Here is a 20,000-nt window from a genome sequence, read left to right as displayed (position 1 = left end):
TTATCCACTTGCTGATTCCTTAATTGGATAGACGTGAGATTTATTCCATACTTACAGTAATAACCTTTCAGCATTTCCCCTTTAAATGTGGGTTTTATCGCATACTCTCTTCGCAGACATGGTCAATATTTTCAGCTAATTCTTATTGTTATTATTATTATTATTATTATTATTATTAATATTATTATTATTATTATTATTAAGTTTGAGCAAGTATTGAGATTTGTATGAATTTGCTATATCTAAAAATAAAATACACGCACGTGAGAAAAAAGGGAAAATAGAAGGCATTCAGCATTGGAGTTTTTTGGTAGTCCGGTGATTATTTATTATTTGTCGTTGGTACTCAAATTTGGAATTACCTAAGTTGATTGAGTTGTACAGAATTTGCATAATGTACGAGAATTCTACAAATGATATTGAAAGAGATCCCATGTTTATGTTCTGTTTTAGTTTTTGTTCTTATGAATTATGAGTGCCTTTCAGAAAACCACAGAAGACGTTTCATTATAAGTATAGAAATTTAATTGGATGAATGAATGTAAGGAATTTATAACGGAAACTAAGCTATACGACTTTCGGGGTCATTCAACGCTTGGAAATTTAGTCATAATCATTCGATTTTTATTGGGAATCGGGAATGCTCTCGAAAACCTTATTATAGTCTTTTTTTTAACGTACTTTTCGTTCCTTGTGTTGGTTAGGTTATCTAAATTAATATTATTAAGTATTAAAGAAAAGTGCTCATATATGTAACGTCTCACACTTAACCGAGGTTCATATAGTATTTCTGAGCATTTGTTATAGATGATACTAGACCTTCAAATTGTTATGTTTAATGTCTTTTAATTTGATAGATGCAGGAACTGTTGTGGCAGTTGTTCAACTAGAAAGAGATTTCTCAGCAATCAAATTCTCTTCCTTTTTCTTTTCACTTTTACTGTATAGTCTTCATTGAATAGAATTCTCACAGTCAGTTTTATTAGATTGTAAAAAAAAAAGTTTGATTGTTATTAGATAAACGTTTTAAAATATTTCTCGTTCTGTAGCTGCACACTCATTCAGATTCTTGAATATTGAAATTATTTCAATATTCGTTAGTAAATGGGCTTATTTTGTTATGTATTTACGTTTTATTGATGAAATAGGATAAGTTTTTGTTAACCTATTTTTTTTTTTGTCTGTATAAAGAGGTGTTTTTTCCACTCACAATGCGGTATTTAGTTATTAAATCGATTAATCCATTTATTGATGTAAGGTTCAATAAAGTTATTCATTATGCAAATGAATCTAGTAATAGATTTTTAATTCGTTACGTAACGTGCTTAATATCTTGAGTGTATGTTTTGGGTTGTGTTTGCATATTTATGCTTTTTATTTTGTAACAGTGTAGGACCATTAATTACTATTCAGTTACTTTACTTTTGGTTATAAATCTATTGAATCGTTAAATCTCTGTAATGATATGAATTGACCTATGCCATCGCTAAATCACTACGATGTGATGTCTTGTATTGCCTGTATTGCTTGTATTGTACTTCACATCCGAAGTAGATTGCTTGGAGGTTCGCAGCTCGATAGTTGCGAATGGATTGCGGATCGTCAGCGGAGAAAAATGGGTACACGTGAAAATCGGGTGCAAGTATTTGCCCTGCACTTTGCATTATTGGCTTCTCGTGGAGGCTGCTGGCGAAGGGTTGTATTGAAAGTATGTTCCCTTTGGGTATTGGGAAAGCCTGGTTGAGAGGGATGAGGAGGGCGGGGGAAGGGGGAGGGGATATTGCAAGTGTGGCTGACAGCTTTCTGTTGATGACTTTGTTTATGATAACAGATTGGGACTCTTGCCCACTTCAAGTAGGTCATGATGATGATAGCTCCTTTCTCTATTTTTGGTTTAGTTTTTACGTTGTAAGGGAAGATTATTTAATGATGTTACTAATTTCTTTTTTTTTATCATTAATATTTGTAAGTAGAGTAGTAATTTTTAAAAATATTATAAGATACAGGAAGCTTACGAGAATGCTTATTTAACGTTAGCATTGTTTAATGCTCTTGATGATGTGAGAAACAAAAGATGTTATTTGGGAGATAGTGATTATCGGTTATTGGGTTATAATACAATAAATTCATTGATGCTTCACCTTACGTTAACGAGTATCATTTGCAAATAGAGATGCAAGGGATGGGAATTATTGGTCTTTTATTGACACTACTTCCTTCACTTATCATTTTTTATTTGTTTAACTTTAAGTTCACTCCTTCATTTATTTAAACGCCTGTACTTGTTACCATCGCCAACTTCGTTGCGAAGGTTATGTTTTGATAGGCGCATGTTGTATATTTGTCTGTGTGTTTGTGGTTCGCATAACTCAAAAATTATTTGACCGAATCTCGTGACATATGGTGAGATTATTGGCCATGATCCAATGACAATTTGATTAGATTTTGGGAGTGATTGGGTCAAAAGTCAATGCCAAGGGCAGGAAAAGGTCAAACACGTCTTTTTGAAAAATTGTTGTCAATTTTCAATTGATTTGCATGAAACTAGTGCCAAAATGTGCGTAATTCAATTGCCTATCTTGCGATATACGATATGATATAGTGATGTCCTTACCCTTGTTAGTAGGGGGGGGGGGGTCAAAGGTCAATGAAAATGAAAGTGTTAAGGCCATGTGATGATAAATTTAGATGACAGATGTGTTATGGGATCAAATACCCATAACAACATCAGTTTTCTTGGTGACAAAAGTAGTGGTGGCGAAGGTATGCGCTCTACCTAGTGCCCGTTGACATTGTAATTTACTTATTTTTCCTATTATACAAATCACACCACCCTTTCTCTCTCTCTCTCTCTCTCTCTCTCTCTCTCTCTCTCTCTCTCTCTCTCTCTCTCTCCCCCCACTTCAACAAGTTTGGAAATTAAAGGGTTTTGTTGGTGTTCCTTTTGAAACGATCCTAAGCGTTCATTGACGTCTTCACTTCTTTAAAAATGAGTGTGTCACCAGCCATGAGTGAGGTAGGCCCAGGCCGTATTATGGTTCGTGAGCGACGGTGATTTATTGTTGACGTGGAACTTTGGGAAAGTTTGACGACCTCGTTAGAAGTTTGCTCATTAATCCTGTTGAGAGAAGCCGTAAGAGGCCATATTTAATCAGTAGTGTTCGGTGCAGTCGCCCCTCAGTTACACTTTATTATAACCAATTATTGTTTCTTATCCCTAAAAATAGTCCGGGGGGGGGGGGGCTCCAAAATAAGCAAGAAAAGTATAATGACAAACATATAAATAAAGGTTACTGCGTATCCTTTATCCTACCATTCTTTTTTCACCTGATTGGTAACGTCTCTGCCTCTTTAGTGCCATTAGTGTCTGCAACCTTACCATCCTTTTGAGCTAAATTGGTGGGTTTGGGGGAGCCTATAGGTCTATCTGCTGAGTCATCAGCAGCTATTGCTTGGCCAGCAGCCATTGCTTGGCCCTTCCTGGTCATGCCTTGGGCGTTGATCATATGATATATGGTCAATCTGTAGGGCATTGTCCTGCTTGATAGAGCATTGTCACTGTCCCTTGCCTCTGCCATTCATGAGTGGCCTTTAAACCTTTAAACTAATTAAACTAAAATAATCTCTACACCTACGGAATGCATGATTGCAAGAGCCTGTGTTTGGCCACAAGGGCCAGACAATCTTCAACAGCAACACCATCCCTTGCTATATAATTTGAATAACTGTTTATGTACCAGGTTCTCCAAAACAATTAATTATTACATTGAGGTTATTTTTCGCCGGATGATAGAATCCATTTATCCAAAGCTCTTGTTTTCACCTTGTTATCTTCCGTCTTGGAGGTTAATGCATTATAGCGAATGTGTTTGGAAGCACTATCATCAGGCTTAAATCTAGTCTTTCGGTCTGTTTTCGATTAATGTTATTCTAATTGTATGAAAATCAACTCACTGTACAACTAAATAACATGGTAGTTATTCACGCAATTCTGATATTGGTTAACGAGTGAGCCAAGATATTTATCCTCATTTTTGTGCTTCCCTATTAAGATTCACTAAGCAGGATGCATTTGTGGGTTTATATTAGTAAATATAAGCACGATAGTGACAGAGTAGATTCCCGGAAAATCATACATACCAGGACACGTCATACTGAAAGTAACAAACCGAAGGGTAGGGTAATTCGTAAGTCGTTTTGTTTTATGAATGCTTTCATCTCCTCAGTAAGGGTTCAAAGGTAATGTGTATATTTTTTCAGAATAGCGACTTTATATTTCTTGCTTAAAGTGTACACATGCGGTTGTAGACTTGGTTTTGAAATTTTATATGTCATTCATATTTGTGATTTATTTTATGGAATTATTATTCAAGTTTTTCAATCTTTGTAATATCCGCTCTTTGAATTGTGAGGAAATGCGAGAAATAATATAGTTTTCGTCTGAAATTTTATCAAGTGATAAACTTTATGGAAGTAAGATAGTTTTTGTGTATTTAAATGTACGTATGGTGCAGTACGATCCCCTAAAGGTGATTAGTTATTATTCCTCTTGGCAATAAACACTTCATGCGGAAGGGAGTGGGAGAAATGGCTGTTGACATTTAGGTGAGAAATGTCATGTTTCTTTTCGTAAAGCCCTGTTTGATGGAAGGGGGTGAATAAATTGAATATTGATTCAATTAGGGATTTAAAGTTAGCTGGGATGACCTTATGGCACTTACCTGTTGTTATAGACTAATTAATGAGTCTCTCTCTCTCTCTCTCTCTCTCTCTCTCTCTCTCTCTCTCTCTCGCTCAAGTTATGGCGTGTTGTGTTATAGTAAATACGAGTTACTTTTATAGTAAGATTACGATATATTACTATTTTATTACTTTTATAAGGTTTTAACTAAGCTCGAACTCATGACTCATTTATGTCAGGGACGTACAGAAAGTTATTGCAAGATTGGTGTTTATGGCGTAATGCGTGTAGTGGGCTTTGGTGTTTAAGTGCCTAATGCGGAAGTTATTAGTGTGGGGGAATCATCCAAGATTCACCAGTTATGGGGGGAATGGCAGAGGCTGATATATATATATATATATATATATATATATATATATATATATATATATATATATATATATGTGTGTGTGTGTGTGTGTGTATATATATATATATATATATATATATATGTATGTGTGTATATATATATATATATATATATATATATATATATATATATATATATATATATATATATATATAGATAGATAGATAGATAGATATATGGGTAAAAATCACAGGGAAACGTGATGCTCAGATGCAAAAGAACCACAGGGAAAATTAAAATAGTAAATATAAGGAAGTGTCTGGTTATATACTGTGTGTGTCTATGTATATTTATATATTATTTACCAGAGTACGCAACTCGTCAAAAATGATTGCTAAATGTCTAGATAGATATGCACGCACGCACCTACTCCCCCTTATCATCAGCGTATGATTACTTTTTCTTCCCTTTACCCAAGGGACGTGGAGAGCTTAGCATGACCGAAAAGATATATATATATATATATATATATATATATATATATATATATATATATATATATATATATATATATATATATATGTATATATGTGTGTGTGTGTGTGTGTATACACAGTATATAAACACACACACATATATATGTATATATATATATATATATATATATATATGTATATATATATATATATTTATACAAACACAATATATAACCAGACACTTCCTCTTTATTATAGGGAAGATGTGTGTGTATTATGTATATTATGTGTATATTATGTGTTAGTTCAAAGCAGATAGAAGAGAAAAGTGTTTGATGTAATGGGAAGAAGAGGAAGAGTTTAAGTCATATCAGATCATTGGTTGAAACAAAAGTGAAAACAGATACAATTTTGGTGATATAGGGATTGAAATGGGGCTTTTGTTATTATGGGAGATTGAGTTAAAGGAAGTGAGAGGAGCATAATGACAGACGTGGATGAATTGTTTGTTAGGAACTTATAGAATTCTATGAGAAGATCTTGAGCTCAATGAGGATATAGCCTATGCTTAAGAGTTCTAAAAAGAGGTAATTGAAATATGCATAGGAAATTAAAATGATGCATATATATATATATATATATATATATATATATATATATATATATATATATATATATATATATATATATATATATATTGGTGGAATTCCTTACCAAAAGAGGTCATGTTTGTTTATTGGAGATTGATATAGTAATGAAAGTTGTAGACAAGCAGAAGGTAATTAATGAAAATATAGTGGAGAAGATAATCAGAACTTCAGGGTGAATCAGATGTTGTCTTATTGGAAGTAAATCCACAAAAGACAGGTTAATTGAAAGATGGATCTCTTAATAAAAGAGGCAACAGAAATGTTGTCTAAAGGTAATGCAGTCATGGGTTGATGACATAAGCTTTATTTAAATGCGAAAAAGTATAAGAGAGACAGAGGTGGTCAAGGGTCGAGAAATTTTTAGTATGCTTATGAATGTGTCTGTTGAAGAAAGACTGGGATATTGAGAGGCTGAAGAATATGAGAGATAACTGTAAGAATTATAGGACCATAGCTTAAGTTACTATACTAGGGTAAGTATATGGTAGCATTTTGATTGAGAAAGTCAAGATATGTTAAAATAACTAGTAGCGAAGAGCACTGGGAAGTTGGCGAAAGAAGTAGGTGTGTTAATCAGCTGTGCTCAATGAAATAGGTAACAACTTTAAAAGTAAAGGAAAAAAGTTTTATGTGGCTTACATACAACAAGAAAATTCACATGACTGATTCAATAGAGAAGCAATATACAAGGGTTTGAGATAATATGATAAAGGAAATAAGTTTTTTTGAGTGATAAAATGTCTATGGTAAAAGTGAAGTGTGTGTAAGGAAAGAAGACATGAGAATTATTCGTACGGTGTTGAAAGGCGTCTGATGTAATGGTGGTATGTTTTATGGATGTTCAATATTTTTTGTAAATGAAGTGATGTGAGAAGTCCGAAGGAGGACAGTGGATCTAGATGCAAAGTGGTGGTATATAGCAAGGAGCCATTAATAATTTGTAGAAAGATTCATGTGGAGTTGATGTTGTGTTTTTTGGGGAATAGTGAGGAGATTCTGCAGAAGTTAGTAAGAGAGTATTGAAGTGTTTTTATTGGACAGATTTGAGAGAATATGTAATCAAGAGTAAAGTTATGAGTGTGGTTAGTGGAAGAATGGAAGTGGTTGATATTGATTCATTTAGGTATTTAGGGAGGAGACCGATTGTCAGCTGAGTACTGTGAGTGAAAGTATGAAGGGAGTACTGAGCCGAAATCTTAATGGGAATTAAGTTTTAATGATCAGGGCAAAGGAAAAAAAAATAGGCTAGATTATTGAAGTGAGTTGTTTGCGCAGGTTATGCATCATTCAAGAAGAATTGTTAGTATGAGAAATATTGAGGGTAGTAGAGGAGGTAAAAAGATTATGAAAGATATTTGGAAAGGAAGACTACTGTTGTGGAAGTTTTACTGCAAAATAGCTTCATCCACGAGTCTTCAGTCAAAGTATGAATGTGGCAAGGACAAATTTTTTATAGAGCCATTCTCGCCTGGATAGGTGCTTTATTGTTAACTTACATACATACGTACATATATACATGCATAAACACGAGATAAATAAATTTTCACTTTGGAATACTTGATCACGTTTTCTGCATGCTTAAAATCTGCTCGAACCAATTTTTTACTCCAAGTCGCAGATTAAGGTAAAAACGTGATTCAGCAGTGCCTAGTTGCATCTCGCGAGTGCCACACCTTTTTGGCACAGGTACTTACTGGTTTGCTAGTGTTATCTGGTGGCTGCCAGTTATCCTGTATTTTTTTTTTATTCATTCATTCGCAAGAGTAGAAATCTTGTTAGTTAAGTTCTACTCGAAATAATGTTTGAATTGAGATTTTACCTAAGTCATGATTTTAAGAATTTTTTTTCTTGATTTCCGCTTTAAGCACATGCAAATTTTAGTTTTTAACTTCAGTTTGACATTTTTGATGATTACAATGAAATATATATATATATATATGTACCTTTTTCTCTACTGGTGACATATTTTAGCAATTGGCCTATAAGATTCACTGTATCATAACAATTCCAATGTACTGTTTCTTTTATTGTTCCCTTCACTATTTGCTAACTGTTGTTCGATTCTTAAATTGGTTTTACTTAAGCTTATTTTGCCGACTGTAAAGCTTAGTTTATAGTTGCGTGTTTTTCAGGCAAATATTCTCCATGCATTGGTTACAGGTGTCTGGAAGCAGTTCAAGTATTATCTAAAGAAATGCGCATTTAAACGTCAGCTGGCTCACTGCATTCTGTTGGGGGGAAAATAGCTAACAGCCCAACCTCCTACTGTAGTTCCCGACTATGACTGTAACCTCCTCAGTAAACAGCTGAAACTCACGGCTATGGGTTGGGATCGATCTGCTGCCATGTGGATGCAAGGCGAACACGTTACCACTGTACTAGCCCAGTTGGCTTTGTTTCAAAGATTCTCTTTTACGGAATGTTTTGAAGTATGTGTTTGGGCTAAAATATTTAGTATTTGATACGGTTTAAGGATTTATTTCTCTTTAATAGGCTGGAATATTAGTTTGTTAAAGATGTTTACTCCCCAAAATTTTCTTATTCAATAATACATGTTCAAGGGTAAGCACAATGCATTCATGATACTTTGCATTTTTAGCCTTGCTGTAAAATAAGAAACATTCTGCATTCGTTTCCATTTTATTTATTTATTTATTTATTTTGCAGATGATATTCTGTATTTTCTTGATTTTTCACATTGTTTCTTTGGTATTTTTCCCGTCATATGTATGAATAGTAATTACTGTGTTATATTAAGTATGTCATTAAGTATATTTGCATTTACACTTCTACAGCTTTTAGTATCGTGTAGTGATAACATCCATTCCTTGGCGTATATTTTCAGCAGATCACTTTTTTGCAATTTTAATAAAAGTTTTAAAGTTAAGCTGGATTACTAAAATTCCGTATTCTTTCCTTCGGTTTCATTTTCCCATCAGATATTTCCATAGAAAACGGTTGAGTATAAACTTGCCTACCCTTTACGTGCAAAATATAGCAGAACTTAAGCATCATTAAAGAGTTTTTCATTGCTCTTTATATTTTAAAGCAAATGTAATGGTTCATGTAGTGAACTTACCGTACCCGTTTTTATTCGTTTCTGAAATGACTTTATATGTAGCTGCCAAGAGTGTATTGAATTAATTTCCTTGACCATTTTAGACCTTGACAGGTTGTTTTATCTTCTGAAATAAAATGGACTTGTATGTTGTAATCTTCATAGCAGTAGGTGGCATCCAACAAGAATAAGGAGCGTTTTGATCCTTCACTCTGTAAATGCTTTGATCTCAAGTCGATTGTTGTACGTTACATTAGAACGTTATGGAATTTCTTCCTTGGACATGCTGAGATACACCCAAGTAACACATACCGGAAAGAAGCATGGTAAAGAACGTAGAAAATCATTGGAATACAAACTTAAGCAGAAAATTCCAAATTCTGGGTAGGGGGTCAGTTCTTTGTGAATATGCCTGTTTTTTTTGCCCGGTTTGGGTGGATTGCAGCCACATCAGTAAATTATGGCGATGTTGCTATATGCAGTCAAACAAGATATATGCAGCACATTTTCTCAATAATCTTGCTAATTTGAATATGTACTTGGCATAGTAATGAAGTCATCAAAGGACTCTATAGGAACGTGATAATGATGGGGTGCGGGTCGTTCCCATGAACGTTTTACTTATTGCTATTTTGGGGGGAATTATTTATTTTCATGCAAATTATGTTAATGGGACATTAATTCATCACTTCTTTCAGATACAGGTTCTTATTTATGGGAAATGCTTCTTTCGTATTCATGTTAGTTTTATATATTTTTTTTTTTTTGTGGTTCGTAATAATTTTGATTAAAGACGACAAAAATGAATCAATGCGAACAGAAAATGGAGGTTTCGTCGCACCCAATTAATTTGTTCTCTTGATCTTTCTGGTATTAAAGCTAACTCGCTAATTTGGGCGAATTTGTAGTCTGGGTTTATATTCTAACGATGATTCCACTTTTTTATCTGACGTTTAGCCTCCTGTGTAGTTGACTATGTATTATATTATTATTAGTTATAGTAGGAGCATACATAGCATAATTGATATTAGTGTTATTCCCACATCGTTACAATGCCCATGATATCTCACGTTTTGCAAGTCTTACACGAAAGAAGTTCCATGAACATACGAGTATTATGGTGGATAGATAAAATCTACCAAAACGCTAGCGTTATGGAGGGATTTTTCATAACCCGACACGAAATGTGAGTTGTTATTAACGTGATTATTTTTACCGTTTTAGTAGCATGTGCGTTTATATATGTTATTTATTGAAATAGAGTTTTATTTTATATTAATACTGTAGAGGCAAAAGATAGCTTTGGGGTGGATCAAAACTTCATTTAAAATTTATACTCCAGATAAGTGTAAATAAGGGTTCAGTATTTGGGCGCAAATATAATGTCAAATGCCTTCGTGAGATATGCAAGTGGTTAGGTAGGTAGCCACGGTTGCTTTAATTCATAACAACAAGAGATTCTTTTTGAATTGGGACAAAAGTGGACTGGTGTTTTCATTTCCCCACTGTCTCATGTCCAGTTAAATGGTCCAAATGACGCTGCCCTCTTTGAATATTAGATTTTGTGCTTGTGTTCATTCTCTCTCTCTCTCTCTCTCTCTCTCTCTCTCTCTCTCTCTCTCTCTCTCTCTCTCTCTCTCTCTCTCTCTCTCATTTTATGCAAGTGTAAAGAAAATGAAAAAGGTCATATAATTTTACTATTATCTTTTTATTTGTAGCGTTGATAGATTTTTTTTAAGTTTTTCTTATTCTTATAATCTTTGTATATTTATTTATGATTTCAAATAATTTTTGCGGCTTCCTGTAATCTATGTATTTCTGGTGATCCATATTGAAATATTTCATTATTCTTGTACTTGTTTTTCTTTGCATGTTACTTATAAAATGTTTTGCCCTATTTTTCGAAATTTAATTTACTTTTATTTTTACTTTCTTAAAAGATGGGAAATATATTAATTATTGCGGTAATTAATTTTTTTTTTTATACAATAGTCTAATAATATCCAATAACCAAATTTTGTTGGAGAAAATCATATCTTCCATAATAGCACTAATAGTTAAAACTGCTTAATTCTTAGTTTAATTTAAAACTGCTCAATTCTTAGTTTAATCTAAAACTGCTTAATTCCTAGTTTGTTTAAGCTATTCGGCGTCGTTATCTGAAAGAAATATAAACTGCTCCATACAGCCAGTTTTCGTAGAGATAGATGATGATGACGCTTTGCGACTTCCTTCCGGCAACACTGTCAAGGGGAAAAGTTTCTTGCTAGTCGGAAGCTTGTTTGTCCAGGCTTTGCTTGCCTAAATGTCAAGATGTCTTTCACTGTAATGAATGGTATTTTAGGTTTTGCTTTCATGTCGATACTATGAGATAGTTATTAATACTATTTTTGTTGTTGCTGCTGTTTATTTGGTTGGTTTATTATATATAGCTGCACGCTTCGTATATATACACATGTATTGTCCTGTAATCTTGGGTTATTCTATGGGTCTTCTTCATTTCTAATGACAATGAGGGATAAATTATGGTGCCTCTACGTTAGTTTTCTGTTTATTCATTAGAGGGATACTCGATAGGGAGCATGCCTTAGCCACACCAAGCAGTCTTATTTTACTCTTCTCTTAATTTAAGTCCACTGCGTACATTTACTTTGATGTATTTTCTTCAAAATCTAATTGATTTGTCCTTGGGTCATATCACACACATCCACCAAGTTTCGTTGAAATAAGTTCAGTAGTTTATGATTAATGTAGTTCACAAACAAAAAATAAACTGATAAAATATTTGCCATTTATTTGACATTACGATTATTTTCAAGGTGCCGTTGCGTACTTGCATTTTGATGTACTTTATCTAAAATGTTGCAGGTTCATCCTTGGGTCATGCCCAACATGACTATCAAGTTTGGTAAAAATTTGTACAGTAGCGTTATTGTAAAGTTGCTCACAAACGAATAATAAACTAAGAAACAGACGACAATATATTTTAAAACTAAAAACTATGTAATTTATAATAGAAATCTGCTGTTGCTTTTGCATAGATTGCCATTTTAGAGATGTAATGTGTTTAGCGCCTAAATACCAAGATTAGGTAATGCGCAAAAATAACCTTTAAATGTTACTTATATACATATATATATATATATATATATATATATATATATATATATATATATATATATATATATATATATATATATATATGTATATGTATATATGTATATACACAATAAATTTTGTATATTTAGACGTGTTTTTCCTATTTAAATAAGCCATATATTTTGATACATTATCTGGATTCTCTTACCGACCTGGGGATCCAGACATTAATTATTTGTATGTGTGTGTGTGTGTGTGTATATATATATATATATATATATATATATATATATATATATATATGTGTGTGTGTGTGTGTGTGTGTGTATATATATATACACACACACACACACACACACACATATATATATATATATATATATATATATATATATATATATATATATATATATATATATATATATATATATATATATATATGAGCTGGAGAGAAGTAAATGTTCACTAATGAGATGAAGGGGCTATAAGCTGAATTTAATGATTAAAGAAAATATATTGTTGGGAGAAGGGAAAAGCGACAGTGATGAAAATGGGAAAATACACTCATCAGTAAATCATCCTATGTTGTACGTCTTACGTTGTATGTTGTTTGTTTTGATACTAGACACACGCGTAGGCATAAGTATTGGTGTACTTTCTACTTTGTAGGCGTAAGATTTTGAATTATTATACACAGGATATACATATATATATGTATGTGTGTTAATTAGAATAAAATTATTTTTTTTTATCTGTACACATGATGAACAAACATCTTTGTTAAAAAATTGTTTTTTTAAATAAAGAAAAAACTTTCCAACCTAACAAATTGTAAAATATATGGTGAAACTGTCGTTGGAATATTTAACTAGTAAAATGGATAGCTGAAATCGTATTTTATTTAAATTTTCAGTGCTTTTGGTAAGAAGGGCTTTTGATATTTTATAACTTTATTAAGTAATTGTTTAATTTTGATTGATAAAGGAGTTATTCAAATGACCTTGGTTCTAACCGTTCGTTGAAATAGCTTTCAATAGGAAAATGACAGTGTGATGATGGCTTCCACGTGAATCATGATTCTGGTTGGGGAATCTCCTCTAGTTATCCATCGTCAACTTCAATTTTTTTACTCTCTCTCTCTCTCTCTCTCTCTCTCTCTCTCTCTCTCTCTCTCTCTCTCTCTCTCTCTCTCTCTCTCTCTCTCTCTCTGTATGAGTATTAGGATTATGAAATTATATTATGGACTTCCACTAAAGAAAAGAGAGAAATGTGCGCATCTTAGCATATAGTTGTTTACTGATAACAGGCGCCAGTTATTTGTAAAAGAAAGTGTTTTTCGGCACAATTGGTGGTAAATCATTTCAATGAAATCGTTTGAATTGGTTATTTTATCAGTCATTTTATCAATAACGTTTGTTAACTATATAGGCAAAATTTGAATATAAGGTAGCCTATACGAGGTGTGTGTATATATATATATATATATATATATATATATATATATATATATATATATATATATATATATATATATATATATATATATATACTTATGCATGTATGTTTATATATCTACACACACATATATATATGTATGTATGTATGTATGTATGTGTATATGTATATATATATATATATATATATATATATATATATATATATATATATATATATATATATATATGTATATGCAGTATTAGGAAAGGTACGGTGATTTTATTTTGGCACAAGAACTATGAGGGGTTTAATATTTTTTCTTGTTGAGAGAGAGAGAGAGAGAGAGAGAGAGAGAGAGAGAGAGAGAGAGAGAGAGAGAGAGAGAGAGAAATACCAAGCTGCAATAACAAGACAAACTGCTAATGAAAGCCAGCATCCGTGTCAAGGTGTGATATTTATGTTCTTTCCTTCTCAGTTCACAGCTCCAACCTAGAAATAACAGACAAAATGGCAGGGGAATGCAGTGTTTAAAAGTCAATTTTTTTTTCTTTCATCATTTCCTTCTTCATGTGTGTAAAGCATCGTGTTTTATAGTCCATTTATTTTTTCCTATCGGTTATTTCTTTTTGTGAAACAAGCTATAACATTAAGTTTTGAATTCGTTTCCATATTGTTATTAGAGTGAGCTAATATATAAGTGTACTGTGAAGTATGAAACCTAGTTATTACGTATTGATAATCATTCTTGCAATGTCTTGTACATAAGTTTTTGTCGTGCAGCCTTAATTTAATTATGCATTTTCGAGTAACTCAGTCCTATCAGTGATGTCTTTGGTTTTAGCAATTTGTAAATGTGCCAACGTATTATAGATTATTCATTATCAATTGATATTACTAAAATCGAACGTCAGCTAAATGTGTGCTATGCAAGATTTACATTCTATATAATAGTTAAATACCTCTTAGCCCTATCTCGGAAAAATCAAGACTTCCATTTTGTTTACAAAGTAAATCATAGTTTATATGTAGAAAGATGCAATGAAATTAATTGACTTTCCTTATCCCTTATATCTCTTGAGTGTCATCAGACTTGTGTAGTATTAATGTAACCCGTCCAATTTTTCCGTTGCTGTATCTCTGACTTATACAAAACCATATTATGACGGGTCTTATTGAAATGCACATACTGGGAAAATTTTTAAAATTTGCACTATCAACGTAAAGCATTTTGGACTTTAGCTCTGAATTTTATGCTCTTACCCATGCATTTTCATACACCCTTATTGCCTATTATCTCCCCCCCCCTCTCTCTCTCTCATATAGATATATATATATATATATATATATATATATATATATATATATATATATATATATATATATATATATATATATATATATATATGTGGGTAGTGGACCGAGAGTAATTCAAACGTTAGCTTATGGCAGTACCAGTCAACCATGTGGTTGGTGTGTATATATATATATATATATATATATATATATATATATATATATATATATATATATATATATATATATATATTTGTATGTGTGTATATCATCATCAACATCGTTACTAGACCACTGTAGAACAAAGGCCTCTTACATGTCCTTCCACTTGCGTCTGTTTATGATCTTTCTGTGCCCGTTCGCACCCGCAAACTTCCTTAGTTCGTCAATCCATCGTCTTTTCTTCCTTCCCCTACTTTTACAATCTCTAGGAACCCAGTAGGTTATTCTTAATATCCGTCTATTTTCTGTCAATCACATGATGTGTTCTCCCCATGCCCATTCCTTTTACTTACATGTTAGAATATCCTCTACTTTAGTTTGTCCTCTTATCCATGTTGCTATTTTTCTGTCTGTTAGTATTATTCCTAACATTATTCTTTTCATAGCTTTTAGAGTTGTAGTAAAACTAGGTTATGCTCTAAGGCTTTAGTAAGGCTCCAAGTTTTTCATACGTAAGTTAATACTGGTAGGACCATCCGATTAGATACTTTTCTTTTTAGAGAAAGTGGTAGGTTACATTTCATAATCTCATTTTGTTCACCTAAAGCTCCACATCTCATACTTAGCCGTCTTTTAATATCGGTCTCATGTCCTTAGGAAACACTTAATATAAGTCACAAATACGTATAGGTACTACTAGGTAGGTAGGTTGGCCAGGGCCCCAGACACCCGTTGAGATACTACCGCTAGAGAGTTATTGGGTCCTTTGACTGACCAGGTAGTACTACATTTGATCCTCCCTGGTTACGGCTTCTTTTTCCTTTACCAACACATACACCGAATATTCTGGCCTATTCTTTACAGATTCTCATCTGTCCTCATACACCTGACAACACTGAGATTACCAAAAAATTATTCTTCGTTGAAGGGTTAACTACCGCACTATGATTTTCCAATGGGTAATTTCCCATTGGCAAGGGTAGACAAGACTTTAGCTATGATAAGCAGTTCACTAAAATCAAACCATTGTTCTTTAGTCTTAGGTAGTCCCATAGCCTCTGTACCATGGCCTTTCACTGTCTTTGAGTAGAATTCTCTTGCTTGAGGGCACACTTGAGCACACTTTTCTATCTTATTTCTCTTCATTTTATTTTTTAAGTTTTTATATTTTATATATGAGAGATATATTTTGATATTGTTACTGTTCTTTAAATATTTTACTTTGATCGTTCATTACTACTTTTGCAGTTTATTTTCTTATTTCATTTCCTCTTTGGAAAATTTTTCCGTTGCAGCCCTTGGGCTTATAGCATCTTGCTTTTCCAAATAGTGTTGTTGTTTAGGTTGTTGTAGTAGTAGTAATAATAATAATAATAATAATAATAATAATAATAATAATAATAATAATAATAATAATAATAATAATATCTGGAGGCTCACATATCACCCTCTATTTGTTGTCGTCTTACATTTTCATTGACCATTATTCTAGTTTTCCTCATATTAGGTTTCTGCTTTCTCTGATCAAATCTTACACCATCTTTTGCAATTCCTCTCATGATTCACTAAACAGAACTATATCATCTGAAAATCTTAAGTTATTTAGTTATTCCTTAATAATATTAATTCCTACATTTCCCCTATCTAAAGTCTAAAAAACTTCTATTCACGCTGTGAATGTTAATAATTTATGAGAGATGTGGGTATCCCTATCTAACTCCTTTCTCAATCGTAATTTTTTCTCATCATCTTTATGTAATTTTAAGATTTCTGTTAATCCTCAATCGATATCTCCAATGGTTCTAATATAAAATTCATCTTTTCCTTTTCTTAGAAGAACTTCCATTACTGCTGAAGTTTTGACCATAAAAATCTTTCTCTTAAGTGTATAAATGCCATTCATAGTAATTTATCATACTCTGTTGATTTTTACATGGGTTAGTTAATTACATGGATATGGTCAGTTGTTGAATACCCACTTCTAAATCCTGCCTGCTCTCTTGGTTGATTAAAGTCTAGCTGTCTCTCTATTAGCCCTAATGTGATCTTTGTAAATATTTTTTGTCTAAGAATAAACTTAAATGAGAGAGAGAGAGAGAGGAGAGAGAGAGAGAGAGAGAGAGAGAGAGAGAGAGAGAGAGAGAGAGAGAGAGAGAGAGAGAGAGAGAGAGAGAGAGCCACGATAACTTCCTTTACTTTTATACTTCGTCATACTTTTCGCCTTATTTTTCACAATCGCCTTGTTAATCCAAGCAAGTTAAGCTGAAGAATCATGTAGCGTCCATGAAAGGCTAGGAAGCACTAAAACGTATGATGCCATAGTGTTTATATCTGAACATATAAATCTATAATGAGTGTACGTTTGTTGTTTCCAACATACTATTTATTTTATCTAGAGATCTATACATCTATTTGTATTTATGTATTTTTGTATGTACAGTGATCTTATAACATTTACTACCAGTTGAACATCATAATCATTACTACTGTTGTTGTTGTTGTTTGTTTTATTATTATTATTCATAGTAGTAAGGCTGGTTTGGCCATAAAATTGTCTAAATACACCGATTTCCTTATAGAATGCTTATTCTTTCATAAGATTCCACTGTAACAGGTAACAGAAATAGTTACAGAATGATAATTAGGAACGCGTAAATGCATAAAATTTTTATGCAAATTGAGAGGAAATTGTTAGAAACTGGTACTGGAAGATCTTGCGTAACTAGGCTTTAAGACCTTTATAATGAGGTTAAGACTCTCTTCCCGGAAGGTATAAATGAATCCAGCCCTTGAATAAATAGCTTAAAGCAGCACTAGAGAGAGAGAGAGAGAGAGAGAGAGAGAGAGAGAGAGAGAGAGAGAGAGAGAGCGTTGAAATTTTATATTTTTATATAATATGTGAGTTTAATGAACAAGATTGTCAAACTTCATTTAGAAATGTTTTACTTATTATACATGTGACAGTTAAAAGATTTTTAAGAACTTTCTTCTGCTTTCAACATGGATACCATGAAGAAATGACAGTAATCAGTTTTACTTTATTATCAAAACAGAATTTATTAATAAATGAATTTGATGAGGGAAAACATTTGAAAGAGGAATTCCTTCTATTTTTTTATTTAGGTTCCGTCATTCATTTGATGTTGTAGATGAATATCCTTAATGATTTAAAGTTTTTTTAACATATGTTATCATTTATTTTCTTCGATTGATTTATCTTGTTTAATTCAAGAAAATAATTTTCCCCATAGCTATTCAATGTGACCCACGGCAGTAGCTCTTAAAAATGTTACTTGGGAAAGATAAGACTAGGAAATAAATGGAATAATACCATATAGATCCTACTTTTTCTATCTGATGAACAAAATGGCTATTTTTTCTGAAACTCTCGTCAAGAGAGAGAGGTCCTTCGTGGGGGTAGAGTTTCTAAATTTAGAGGACTATTATAATGATTGAATCCACGGTAGTTGCAGGAAAGCAGTGTGTGGAAGACTGAAAATGTCGTGTTGAACAACACGTGATAAAATACATAGGACTCGAGTGCAGAATCTAAATTAAGTAATTTTAGCGTGATTGTGCATTTTTAGATGGTGTTTCTAATCGCGTTTTGTATTTTTTACGTAATTTTAAAGTTTATTACGGGTTAGAATGACCAGCCAGTGTCAGTACCTGGCCTATGGAACAAGCAATATAATCGAATCGAATCCACATATCAGGCACAAAACGATCAAATAGCTGTTTCTTGATAATGATGTAATCCATCTATGATTGAAGTGAGATAATTGCGTTTCGAATGTAACATAAGATTAAGAAGATTGGGTTTTCTTGTATTTTGCTTCGAATCTAAAAAAGGCGTAAGAAGAAAATAGCTTTTTCAAACAAGAGATATAAGCATCTTTAGAAAGAGTTTGGGTCATTCAAGTACGTTGTAGTTATGTGGCAAAGAAAACAATTTCTCTTCATAGTTACTACACGTATAATTTGGAGAACACTTGAGTATTCTCATAGATGAAATTTTATATCTTTTAAAGGTTAAGAAGTTCTTGTCCGAGTATTACTTTGAAGACTTAATGCTTTGAATTCTCACTTATATATATATATAATATATATATATATATATATATATATATATATATATATATATATATATATATATATATATATATATAAATTAATATGGTTGTGTTTAAGAGGCGCAGACTTCTGAGAGTTTTATTAATTAAGCTCCCAGTCTTTCCATTTATGCCCCGAACAATCATTAAAAGGTTTTTAGTGAAATAATAACCATTTATGCCCTGAACAATCATTAAAAGGTGATAAAGTGAAGTAATAATAATATCTGGTAAGGGTATGATGCTGTGTTTTGATTAATTTCCAGGGTGATCTAAAATATCATCTGATGATAAGTCCTTTGGTCAATTCGGGTTTCCACTTGATGGATTGGTCGTAAAGTTTCTAGTTGTTTCAGTGTGCATTGTGCATTGTTTTGAAAATCCCAATCTCGCCTTGTGATATGGTAAGTATTACCATTTGCATTATTACCTTAATTACCGTATTCCAATGTCATTCTGGGCAGCTCACATAAAATGAGCCTTTTGAAGTGTTCTCAGTCATTTTGACAAGGCTGTTAGGTTATGTCAGGATGCAATTGAGTTGCTTTCCAATGGTTGTCGCCAGTTTTCATATTTTTACTTTCAACCCTCAAAGTTGGTATTTTTTTCACAAGAGATGGTTACCTCAGTATTTTCTGAAATTATGAGATATAAAACAAGATAGTCTTTAAAGAGTGAAATTA

Source organism: Palaemon carinicauda, chromosome 11 (genome assembly GCF_036898095.1).
Source record: "Palaemon carinicauda isolate YSFRI2023 chromosome 11, ASM3689809v2, whole genome shotgun sequence".
Taxonomy (NCBI): domain Eukaryota; kingdom Metazoa; phylum Arthropoda; class Malacostraca; order Decapoda; family Palaemonidae; genus Palaemon; species Palaemon carinicauda.
The sequence above is the reverse complement of the archived record's forward strand: the minus strand, read 5'-3'. Positions refer to the sequence as shown.